Raw genomic sequence first — 12,433 nt, forward strand, 5'->3', positions numbered from 1 at the left:
CCGAGAACTAAAAATCCATTCAAACCTTTACTTTTCTCCTTTTGGAAAAGATTAGAGGATCAGAGATCTCTCCTCTACACGAGGTGCCATCCTTTCCTGAAGGAGCTCCTTGTAAAGTGCATGAGGTGTTCCTTTTAGTAAAAAGACACACTGTGCGACCACAGAGACCTGAGCCTGAACCTATAAAGATTTGAACAGGATGAACAATGAGACTATGTAAAGGGGAGGTTAATTCCAAGGTGACAGGAACTTTATGGATAAGATTATGATTTCTACACTTCGTGTCCCCTTCTAACTCTGGTATGAAGTTACATTGTGTACGTTGGTGCCCTAATCTCAGTCTATGGATATTAGATATTAAGATTGGGGAGAAAATAAAACAGCCAGTTAATGTGCACCATTTTTACAGGCACTGTCAGTAGCATATAAGAAATAGCATGTTTCTCAAAAGTAAATTAGTTCATAGTAGTCAGTTGGCACATTTGGCAGGTACTTCTGTGAACTTTTTTTTGGTATCTTTGAACTCTTCATTCATTGATCCTGTTATAACCCAAAGGTTATTTAATAACATAAGCTTTTTGTTATCAATTAGATGTCAGGAAAAACGGAGAAATGAACAGCTAATATAATGAGTTAAAAGGATGGAGGCTGTAGGAATAATGTTACCAAGAATAACTTTAGGATTGTTTGTTACTGTAGCTAGCTGTGATTATCAAAATAGGGAGATGCCTGTTTTTCTCACAAAAATGTAATTGTGCAGGTAGGCTGAGGCTGACATTGGTTCAGTTGCTCAAACATGTTAAGACTGGCTTCCCTGTGCCTCTCTTCACTCTCCTTTCTGGTGCACAATGACCAAGAGAACTCCGGTCATCGTGTCTTTATCCATCATGTCTCCATCCAATTACAAGTAAAGAAAATGCAGCAATGAGCCCTGCCTGCACCCATGGTCAGAAAAAGCAAGAGGCTTGTTTTGAATCCTAGCAGAATTTTGCATAAGTCTCTTGGTTTTAAAAACGATGACTTTTAAAATAATAAAGTAAAATAAAGCACCAACTCTGAGGCCAAAGTGATAGGATTTAATTAAATCTGTGCTCTGCCACTTAGAAAAATTAAATTCTCTGTTGTTTAGGTTTCACACCTGTAAAATGGGAGGAAGAAAATAATATTTGACTTATGGTTTTTAAAATTTGAGATGTTATTTCTTTAATAAACAGCTGCTATCATTTGAGAACACTTGCTATTTAGGCACTTAGGAATTTTTCATTAGAAGGGATGTAAAGAAAGACGATGGGCATTTGTAATGGATTTAACATTCATCATTTGACTGCCTGACTGACCCCCAGAGCTGTGATTTTACTAATGAATTTTTCAGAAGTCCCTTAGCTAGCAATGAGCCTAACCAGCCTCTCACTCTCACCATTCATTGCTCTTGTTCTTATCTGTTTCTCTACAAACTTGGTTACTCTCACAAAGTGATAAAAACTTGTATTTCTTTTCTTTCCTTTTTAGAGACAGGATCTTGCTCTGTCACTCAGGCTGCAATGCAGTGGTGTGATCATGGCTCGCTGTGGCTTCAAACTCCTGGGCTCAAGCAATACTCCCGCCTCAGCCTCCCAAGTAGCTTGGACTACAGATGTACACCACCATGCAAAGCTAAGTTTTTTATTTTTTTTGTTGTAGAGATGGGATTGTGCTATGCTGCCCAGGATGATCTCAAACTCCTGTCCTCAAGTGATCCTCCTGTCTCAGCCTCCCAAAGTGCTGGGATTATAGGCAGCCATGGGCCACCTGTGTCCAGCCTGCTATTTTCTTTTTTTAAAATAACAACTTTATTGAAATGTAGTTCACATACCATGCAATTTATTTATCAAAGTACGCAATTCAGTGGTTTTTAGAATATTCATGGAGCTGTGATCTATCACCACAATCCATTTTAGAAGCTTTCATTACCCTATAGAGAAATCCACTGTTCTTAGCCACTAGCTAAGAACGTGGCAGGGAGTAAGCCACTAGCTTACTCCCCCCCATGCTTCTGTGTTCCCAATAGGCAACCACTGATCTATTTTCTGTTACTATAGATTTGCCTAATCTGGACCTTCTATATAAATAGGATTGTGCAATATGTCATCGTTTGTGGCTGGCTTTTTTTTCTGTCTTAGCACAGTGTTTTCAGAGTTCCTTCCTGTCATAGCATGTGTCAGTATTTCATTCCTTCTATGGTTTAGTAATATTCCATGGTAGAGACACACCACATTTTGTTTATTCTTCAGTTGATGAACATTTGGGTTGTTTCCATGTATCGGCTATTATGAATAATGCTGCTATGAAGATTCATGTATAAGTTTTTGTGTGGACATACATTTTTATTTCTCTGGGATATACACCTAGGAGAGCAATTGTTGCATTCTATGATACTGTACATTTAGCCTTTTGAGAAACTGTTTTCCAAAGTGGTTACACCAGTCAGGTGCAGTGACTCACACTTGTAATCCCAGCTACATGAGAGGCTGAGGTGGGAGGATCACTTGAGCCTACGAGTAAAGAAAGACCAGGTTGGGCAAGATAGCAAGACCCTGTCTCGGTTTTTGAAAAATCAAATTAAAATGACAAGAAGACAGGTGCGGTGGCTCACGTCTGTAGTCCCAGCGCTTTGAAAAGCCGAGGCGGGTGGATAACTTGAGGTCAGGAGTTCAAAACCAGCCTGGCTGGGCATGGTGGCAGATACCTGTAATCCCAGCTACTTGGGAGGTTGAGGCAAGGAGAATTTTTTGAACCCAAGAAGTGGAGATTGCAGTGAGTCAGGATCACACCACTGCATTCCAGCCAGGGCAAAAGAGTGAGACTCTGTCACACAAAAGAAGTAAAAATATAAATAAATAAAATGACAAGAAAAGAAACACCCAAACAAAGTAGTTAAACCATTTTGTGTTCCCACCAGTAATGTATGTGGGTTCCAATTTCTCCACATTTTCACCAACATTTCTTTTTTTGAGACATGATCTCTCTGTGTCACTTAGGCAGGAGTGCAGTGGTGTGAACATGGCTCACTGCAGCCTCGAACCCCCAGACACTCGTGATCCTTTTATTTCAGCCTCTTGAGAAGTTGGGACTACAGTCAAACTCCACCACACTCAGCTAATTTCTTTTATTTTTAGTAGAGACAGGGTTTCAGTATGTCTCCCAGGCTGGTTTCTAACTCCTGGACCCAAGTGATCCACCTGCCTTGACCTCCCACACTGCTGGGATTATAGGTGGGAACCACCATGCCCGGTCCTCTCTCTCTTTTCTCTCTTCCCTTTCTTTCTTGGTAGAGGGAAATATGTCATGTACCAGCTATCCATCCAATGACTGCCCATCAGTTCCAAATTCACCCTTCACTGTCTGATCTGCAAACATAGAGGTGGGTTCCTTAAATGCTTCCTCTGTCAGCTGGTACATGATTAAATGTTGTCAGTACATAGTACTAGAGGGACCTTGTAAGAGGCTCTTCTTTCTGGTTGTGGTGTGCGAATCTCCACAGGCACTGAGCTTCTCCAGCACCGGGCTGCTGCCCTGCACGGTGCTCAGCAGCACCCAGTGACCAGCAGTTTCTCTGCACCTGCCTGGGTGGGTTTGTAGTGAGACAACTGTTCATTAATAGCTTAATCTAGCACCCCAGAGGGTGAATTTTCAGCAGATTCCAGAGGGCAGATTGCTAGCATGTTCGACCATGTGGTAATACAGCAATTCTGCTGTTGAATTACCAGTGACTGTGCCCTCTCCAAGGGGGGGCTGGATCTCAGCCCTAGTGGGAAGTCTTTTCCTTGATCATGGTATCTCAGCATTGGGGCAGTAGGGACAGTTACTGCTTGTTATATCAGCTGGTCCTATACTCTTTTTTTTGGAGACAGGGTCTTCCTGTGTTGCCCAAGCTAAAGTGCAGTGGCGAAATCATGGTTCACTGCAGCCTTGACCACCCAGGCTCGAGCAATCCTCCCACCTCAGTCTCGTAAGTACCTAGGACTATAGGTGTGTGCCACCACACCCAGGTTTTTTTTTTTGTTAGTTTGGTTGTTTGGGTAGAGACAGGGTCTCACTGTGTTTCCCAGGCTGGTCTCAAACTTCTGGCCTCAAGGAATCTTCCTGCCTTGGCTTCCCAAATTGCTGAAATTATAAACATGTGCCACCATGCCTGGCCTCTGCTAGTCCTATATTCTCTAGCGTTCTCTTTACTTTTTGGTAGCCAATCTCTCCTTATGCTGTTGCCCTGTTATAATTAATAATTTTTTATTTTAAATTGAACACTTTAAACTTTTGAGTGGTTTATGTCTCCTGTTTGGACTCTGACAAATACAGAATTGATGCTAGGAAGGGTCACGGGAGATAGACCCAGACAACTGGGATTTGGGCATAGGTTTGGTTATCCAGGGGGCAGTGCTGAGCTCCTTGCCAGTGGGACATGGGATGCTGTTGATTTCCAGGACCTCACAATGACTCAAGCTACCACTTTCTGTTGATTATGATGAAATGCCAGCTGAGGCACATGCCATGGGAGCTAAGTGGCTGCTGCGCTTGACCACTACGAAGACTGGTGTGGGAAGAATCCTTTTGGATGCACTTGAGCAGGGGGCGCTAATCCCTGCGTCACAAGGCCTCTACTGGGCCATACGGCAGGAGGTGAGTAGAGGGTGGGCGAGCGAAGCTTCATCTGTATTTACAGCCGCTCTCCACATTACCACCTGATCTCTGCCTCCTGTCAGATCAGCGGCAACATTAGATTCTCATGTGAGCACGAACCCTATTGTGAACTGTGCATGCAAGGGATCTATCTTGCTCTGTCCTTAGGAGAATCTAATGCCTGATGATCTGTCACTTTCTCCCATCACCCCCAGATGGGACCATCTAGTTGCAGGAAGAAAAGGTCAAGACTCCCACTCATTCTACATTATGGTGAGCTATATAATTATTTTGTTATATGCTACAATGTAATAATAATAGAAATAAAGTGCACAATAAACGTAATATATATATCCCAAAACTGACCTTCGCTGCCCCCAGTCTATGGAAAAACTGTCTTCCACAAAACCGGTCCCTGGTCCCCCAAAAATTGGGGACCGCTGCACTTGAGCACTTACAGAAAGAAAAACAAAAAGCTCAAGTCTTTACCTCTCAGCATAAGTCATGGTCTAAGATCCAGAGAGCTTCCATGATAGCCCAAACACAATTCCTTATTTCTTGTATCCACAGGGCTGATATTATTGGAAATCAAACACAAACTTAAATGTGTTGGTTGCTGAATTACAATGACAGTTGAATTCACTGTGTCACCAAGGTTCTCATGAGAATATTAGGGCACTAATAAATGAAGAATGGGATCTTTTTCTTTTTTTCTTTTTTTTTTTTGAGGCAGTCTCCCTGTGTTGCCCAGACTGGAGCACAGTGGTTTGATCTTGGCTCACTGTAGTCTCAACTTCTCAGGCTCAAGCTATCCTTCCGCCTCAGCCTCTGGGGTAGCTGGGACCACAGGTACGAGCCACCATGCCCAGCTAATTTTTGTGTTTTGTAGAGATGTGGTTTCATCACATTGCTCTGGCTGGTCTCAAACTCCTGGGCTCAAGCCATCCACCCACCTCGGACTTCTAAAGTTTTGAGATTACAGGCAGGAGCCACCATGCCCGGCCCTATTCTCTTTTACACGGGTTTATTGTGAGGGCCTCCAATTGTCTTCCTATTAGGCTTGCTCACTTGGGCCTGTTCACTGATGCCAGAGGAATTCTCCTAAAAGGCAAATTTGGGTCAAAATAGTTCTTGATTAAAACCTGCTGGTGACTGCCCATTGCCTTTAAGATGAAGTCCAAACTAATTTGGCCACAGGGCCTGGTAAGAGCTGGTCTCCGCTCACCTTCCCAGCTTTATCCTGCACCACCCTTCCCAAATCCCTACCCTCCAGCCACAAGGAATGTTAGTTTCCTTGGGGGACTTTACTGGTCCTTCAGGAAACCCTCTCCCTACCTCCATCATCACTCTTTCACTCTCCTCTTTGCTCATTTTTAGCCTCAGCCAAGATGTCTCACCCCACTCTCTATGATGCAACAAGAAGCCCCTGGAGAACATTTCAGTCCCACTCTGTACTTCTGTCATGTGCTCATCACAGTCTGGTAAGTGTTGGCCTGTGGTTCTTAGATTAGTCCATTTTGCATTGCTATAAGGAAACATCTCGGGCTGGGTAGTTTATAAAGAAAAACAGTTTATTTGGCTCACAGTTCTGCAGTCTATACAAGTAGCATGGTGCCAGGCTGGGAGCAGTGGCCCACACCTGTAATGCCGGCACTTTGGGACGCTGAAGCAGGAGGGCTGCTTGAGCCCAGAAGTTTGAAACCAGCCTGGGAAACATGGTAAGATCTTGTCTCTGCTAAAAATAAAAATAAAAAATAGCCAGGTATGGTGGCGCACTGATGCATGCCTGTGGTTTCAGCTACTTGAAAGGCTAAGGTAAAAAGACCTCTTTAACCCAGGATGTCAGGGTTGCAGTGAGCCATAATTACACCACTGCTCTCTAGCCTGAGTGTCAAGAGTGAGACCCTGTCTCAGAAAAAAAAAAAAGCGTAGTACCAGCATCTGCTGGTGAGGACCTCAGGAGGCTTCCTCTCATGGCAGAATGTGAAGGAGGAGCCGGCATGTCACTTGTTGAGAAGAAGGAGCAAGGGAGAGGGGAGGAGATGCCAGGCTCTTTAAACAATCAGCTCTCACATGAACTAGTAGAAAGAGAACTCACTCATTACCTTGGGGAGGGCACTAAGCCATTCATAAGGGATCTGCCCCTATGACCCACACGCCTCCCACCAGGCACCACCTCCAACATTAGGGATCTAATTTCAATATGAGATTTGGAGGAGACAGACATTCAAACTGTATCAGTTTCCTGCTAGCCTATAAGCTCTGCGAGGGCAGAAACTTTTTTTTTTTTTTTTTTTGATACGGAGTTTCGCTCTCATTGCCCAGGCTGGAGTGCAGCGCCGTGACCTCAGCTCATTGCAACCTCCGCCTCCTGGGTTCAAGCGATTCTCCTGCCTCAGCCTCCCGAGTAGCTGTAGCTGGGATTACAGACATGCACAACCATGCCCCGCTAATTTTTGTACTTTTAATAGAGACAGGGTTTCACCATGTTTGTCAGGCTGGTCTCGAACTCCTGACTTCAGGTGATTCACCTGCCTTGGCTTCCCAAAGTGCTGGGATTACAGGTGTGAGCCACCACGCCCGGCCAAGGGCAGAAACTCTTATACCTTGTTCACTGCTGTTTCCTGGGCACCTATTATAGTGCCTGGTATATAGTAGGAGCTCAAGAAATGTTTGTTAGGGCCTGTTGTGTTGGCGCAAGCTTGTAATCCCAGCTCTTTGGGAGGTGGGGGCCAGAGGATTGCTTGTGCCCAGGAGTTCAAGGCCAGCCTGGGCAACATAGTGAGACCCTGTCTCTAGAAAAAATAATAAACTGGCCAGGCATGGTGGCTCACACCTGTAATCCCAGCACTTTGGGAGGCCAAGGTGGGCAGATCACCTGAGATCAGGAGTTCAAGACCAGCCTAGCGAACATGGTAAAACCCCGCCTCTACTAAAAATATAAAAATTAGTCGGGCATGGTGGCACGCACCTATAATCCCAGCTACTCGGGAGGCTGAGGAAAGAGAATTGCTTGAACCCAGGAGGCAGAGGTTGCAGTGAGCCGAGATCATGCCACTGCACTCCAGTCTGGGCGACAGAGCGAGACTCCGTCTGAAAAAAAAAAAAAAGAAAAGAAAAAATAATAAATTTAGCTGGGTGTGGTGTTACATGGCTGTAATCCCAACTACTTGGGAGGCTAAGGTGGGAGCATCACTTGAGCCCAGGTGATGGAAGCTGCAGTGAGCCATAACGAAGCTGCAGTGAGCCATAATCATCCTGCTGTACTTCAGCCTGTGTGACAGAAGGGGACTCTGTCTCAAAAAAAGTAAAAAAAAGAAAAAGAAATACTCGTTGGGAAAATAAAAAAAGAGTGAACAAGCAAAGTTTCAGGAGAGTACTGTGAATGTGGGTCATGTCAGTAGAGTGTAGGGAGTTGGGCAGGAGCGGCTGGACTTGAAGAGCAGGTTGGTGGAGACCAGGTCATTAATCGTAAGCAGTTTGCCCTGTAGCATGTAGATCAAATATCCCGCATTGGCTGCTGGCGACTGAACTGGGCATCCTGTTTCTGTGTTTGGTTTGACCATCACAGTGTTGAAGAACTATTAAAGTGAATACCTTGCAGTTTGCTGTAGTTCCCCCTGGTCTCCCACATTACTCTGGCCTCATTCCCTCATTGCCTGACCTGCTGAGACCTGTGTTTGCTATCCCTGCAGATGGGTGGGTAGAAGGTGATTTAAGGAAGAAGATTTAATTTATAAGTTATAGAAAGATAGACTGGGCGCAGTGGCTAAAGCCTATAATCCTAGCACTTTGGGAGGCGAAGGCAGGAGGATTAGTTTGACCCAGGAGTTCAAGACCAGTCTGGGCCACATAGTGAGACCCCATCTCTGCAAAAAATTAAAAAATTAGCCAGGCATGGTGGCATGTGCCTGTAATCTCAGCTACTCAGGAGGCTGAAGTGGGAGGATAGCTTGAGCCCAAGAGTTGAAAGCTGCAATAAGAAGTGATCTTGCCACTGCACTCCAGTCTGAGTGATGGAGTGAGACCCTATCTCAGAAAAAAAAAAGCAAGAGAGAGATAAATAGATCTAGCATTGTGCTTTTGAGTGCTCTTTAGGAGAAAATTTTATTTTAATATTTTTTTCTTTAAATTTTTTTATATTCCAGCAGGCTGGGTCCATTCTCTCCCCTTTAATTTCTCAAACACAAAGCTCCCTGCCAGAATCTCAAGTTGGATCTGCAGTAGATCACCATTAACATAGCAGCCTGATATGTTGTAAGTCCTTATGCCAGGAACTGTGCAGGATACAAAATGTAAGAGAAGGCTGGAATAGAGCATCTCCGGGGGAAACGAGAGCCAGAGATACGGCGGTGTCCCATGGAGACAGCCAGCTGGTGTTTAGTAGTGCTTTGTGGAAAGGCTGTACTTTGGTAAGGTCTCCACATCTGCAATGTGGCCTTCAATATTATAGGTCCCCAAACTCCAGGTTTTTACATTCCCTGCATAGGTCAGGGTTGTAGGGAGTGATTCACCCTAGCAGAACTCCCTGGTTTTTAAGGCAGGTGTTCCATTTATTAATTGACAAAGGATGCATATTTCTCCTTTGGTAACCTGATGAGTTAGGTCTTTTCCCCAGGGACTCGCTTTCCACCTGACGTTTCTTGGAAAACTAAGCAGAGGTTGAGGGAAAGGCTGTGAACAAGCTTGCTGGTCCCTCCCTGTCCTAAAAAAGAGCATACCTCTTCTGTAACCAGAAGACCCTTTCCACTAGTCAAGGCTGGGCAGACTGAGATGAGGGGTGTGTGTGTGTGTGTGTGTGTGTGTGTGTGTGTGTGTGTAAGGCTGGGCAGACTGAGATGAGGGGTGTGTGTGTGTGTGTGTGAAGGCTGGGCAGACTGAAATGAGGGGTGTGTGTGTGTGTGTGTGTGTGTGTGTGTTTTCTCTGTCACCCAGGCTGGAGTGCAGTGGGATCAGAGCTCACTGCAGCTTCTACTTCTGCAGCTTCCACTTTGATCCTCCCACTTCTGCCTCCAAAGTAGCTGGGACTATAGGAATGTGCCCCAGCACCCAGCTCATTTTCTAATTTTTTGTAGAGATGAGGTTTCACTGTGTTGCCCAGGCTGGTCTTGAACTTCTGGCCTCACGGGATATCCTCCTGCCTTGTCTCCCAGTGGGCTGGGATTATAGGTGTGAGCCACCTCACCTGACCTGCGATGAGTTTTCAACAATGTGATTCCTCTTTTACAGAACCACCTAAGCTAAATATTCTTTTGAGAACAAGGGCTAGCCTGTAGTTTCATGGCCTTTTTTCCATTTGTGGTTTTTGCCAGGTGGAATTTAAATGACCTCTTATCAAGATGGATAAACCCAAGTTTCCCAGTGCTGGAATATAGAAAATGGATGGACAAGTAAGTCCTACTCAGCACCCATAACCCAGACATGGGGACCTCAACACACCTGGGCCCCAGACATCACCTTTCATTGTGAGTAGCTCAGAGATGGCACTTTTGGTTGTTAAGTGCCCACTGGCAATAGTTTCTATAACAGCAAGTGAAGGAATAAATAGTCACCAAAACATTTTCTGTTCCCAATTCCAACATTAATTGGATGAGATAATTATTTTATGAAGAATTTTCATATAGCACAGTCCTGGCCATATCTTCAAGTGAACAGAAAAATTATATTAAAAAGTCAACCTTCTATCTCACTCTGTTGCCCAGACTGGAGTGCAGTGGTGCAATTATGGCTCACTGCAGCCACAACATCCTGGGCTCAAGCAATCCTCCCACCTCAGCCTCCCAAAGTGCTGGAATTATAAGCAGACAGCCACCATGCCTGAAAGCTCAACAATTTACATCAAGTGTAATAAAAATGCACATGCCCTGTGACTCACAGTAATCTCACTTCTGGAAATACCATCTTTGGATATAATTCAACCTAAACAAAAGGTCATATGCACACAGTGAAAATCCGGATGTAATTTTTTTCTCTTTTTAAAAAAAATATGGAATGATTCACAAATTTGCATGTCGTTCTTGCACAGAGGCCATGCCAATCTCCCTATTGTTCCAACTTTAGTATATGTGCTACTGAAGCAAGCATGAGTAATTTAAGATAAAGTGGTTAAGTGGAATAAGGAAGAGTTATGGGGAATTAAAAAGTTTATGGTATTTATGGGCACCTAGTAACAGCTCAGTAAATATTAGCTGCTACTTTTTTTATGGTAATTCCAATTCCATTGTCATAGAACATAATGTATCCTACAGTATAATTGTAAAAACAGATACAATTTGTCTCTTGGTATATGGGGGGGATTAGTTCCAGCTCCCCCATTTCTGTGTACACCAAAATCCACCCATACTCACTGCAGCCTAGACTTCTCAGGCTCAAAGGATCTTCCCACCCCAGACTGCAAAGTAGCTGGAACTATAGGTGTGCACCACCACTACACCTGGCTAATTTTTTTTCTTTTTTTGGTAGACACAGGGTCTCACTTGTTGCCCAGGCTGGTCTCCAACTCCTGTCCTCAAGCGATCCTCCTGCCTAGGCTTCCCAAATTGCTGGGATTACAGGCATGAGCCACCATGCCTGGCCTCTGCTAGTTCTGTATTCTCTAGAGTTGTCTTTCATTTGTGCTAGTGTGTCACTCATTACGCCTATCCTCTGTTATAATTAATACTTTTTATATTAAATTTACATATATATATTTTTTACTTTGTTTTTTATTGGTACTGGGTCTCACTCGATCACCTAGGCTAAAGTGCAGTGGCACGATCTCTGCTCATGTGGCTACCTCCATTTCCCAGGCTCAAGCAATTCTCCTTCCTCAGCCTCCCGAGTAGCTGGGATTACAGATATGTGCCACCATGCCTGGCTAATTTTTCTGTTTTTTGTAGAGATGGTGTTTCGCCATGTTTCCCAGGCTGGTCTCAAACTCCTGAGCTCAAAGCGATCACCCGCCTTGGCCTCCGAAAGTGCTGGGATTACAGGTATGAGCCACTGTGCCCATTTTAGTTTAAACTTCTGAGTGGTTTATATCTCCTGATTGGACTCCTAGAAATACAGAATTGATGCTAGGAAGGGTACCAGGAGATGGACCCACACAGATGGGATTTGGGCGTAGGTTTGATTATCCAAGGAGCAGAGCTGAGCTATTTGCCAATGGGACATGGGATGCTGGTGATTTCTAGGAAGTGACCTCATAATGACTCAAGCTACCACTTACTGTTGATTGTGATGAAATGCCAGCCGAGGCATATGCCATTCAAGCTAAGGGGTGCTACACTTGACCACTGCAGCAGTATAGATGAGTCTGAAGAATGGTATGGGATGGATACTTTCGAATGCACTCGAGCAGGGGTCTCTATCCACAGGGCCACAGAGCCGGAGGTGAGCAGCGGGCGAGTGAGGGGAAACTTCGTCTGTATTTATAGCCCCTCCCCATCGCTCACATGACCACCTGAGCGCCATGTCTTGTCAGATCAGCAGCAGCATTAGATTCTCATAGGAGCACGAACCCTGTTGTGAAGTGTGCATGTAAGGGATTTAGGTTGCACGCTCCTTATGAGAATCTAATGCCTGTTTCTCCCATCGCCCCAGATGGACAGTCTAGTTGCAGGAAAATAAGTTCAGAGATCCCACTGATTGTACATTATCATGAGTTGTAGAATTATTTCATTGTATATTACAGTGCAATAATAATAGAAATAAAGTGCACAATATATGTAATGCGCTCGAATCATCCTGAAGTCATTCCCTCCACCCCCAATCTGTGGAAAAAGTTGCCTTTCACAAA

General features: G+C 44.5%; 1 long non-coding RNA gene and 1 pseudogene across 1 annotated transcript; one reads left to right on the forward strand and one right to left on the reverse strand.

Moving 5' to 3' along the window:
* Positions 1 to 4,509: 4,509 nt before the first annotated feature.
* On the forward strand, positions 4,510 to 10,096 carry LOC115831001. Its single transcript, XR_004026546.1, has 3 exons — positions 4,510 to 4,656; positions 6,034 to 6,137; positions 9,969 to 10,096. It is a non-coding gene; the product is annotated as an uncharacterized LOC115831001 (long non-coding RNA).
* A 540-nt stretch (positions 10,097 to 10,636) lies between these two features.
* LOC115831020 lies at positions 10,637 to 10,736 on the reverse strand (annotated as a pseudogene).
* Positions 10,737 to 12,433: the final 1,697 nt, after the last annotated feature.

This window comes from Nomascus leucogenys, chromosome 17, assembly GCF_006542625.1.
Source record: "Nomascus leucogenys isolate Asia chromosome 17, Asia_NLE_v1, whole genome shotgun sequence".
NCBI lineage: Eukaryota > Metazoa > Chordata > Mammalia > Primates > Hylobatidae > Nomascus > Nomascus leucogenys.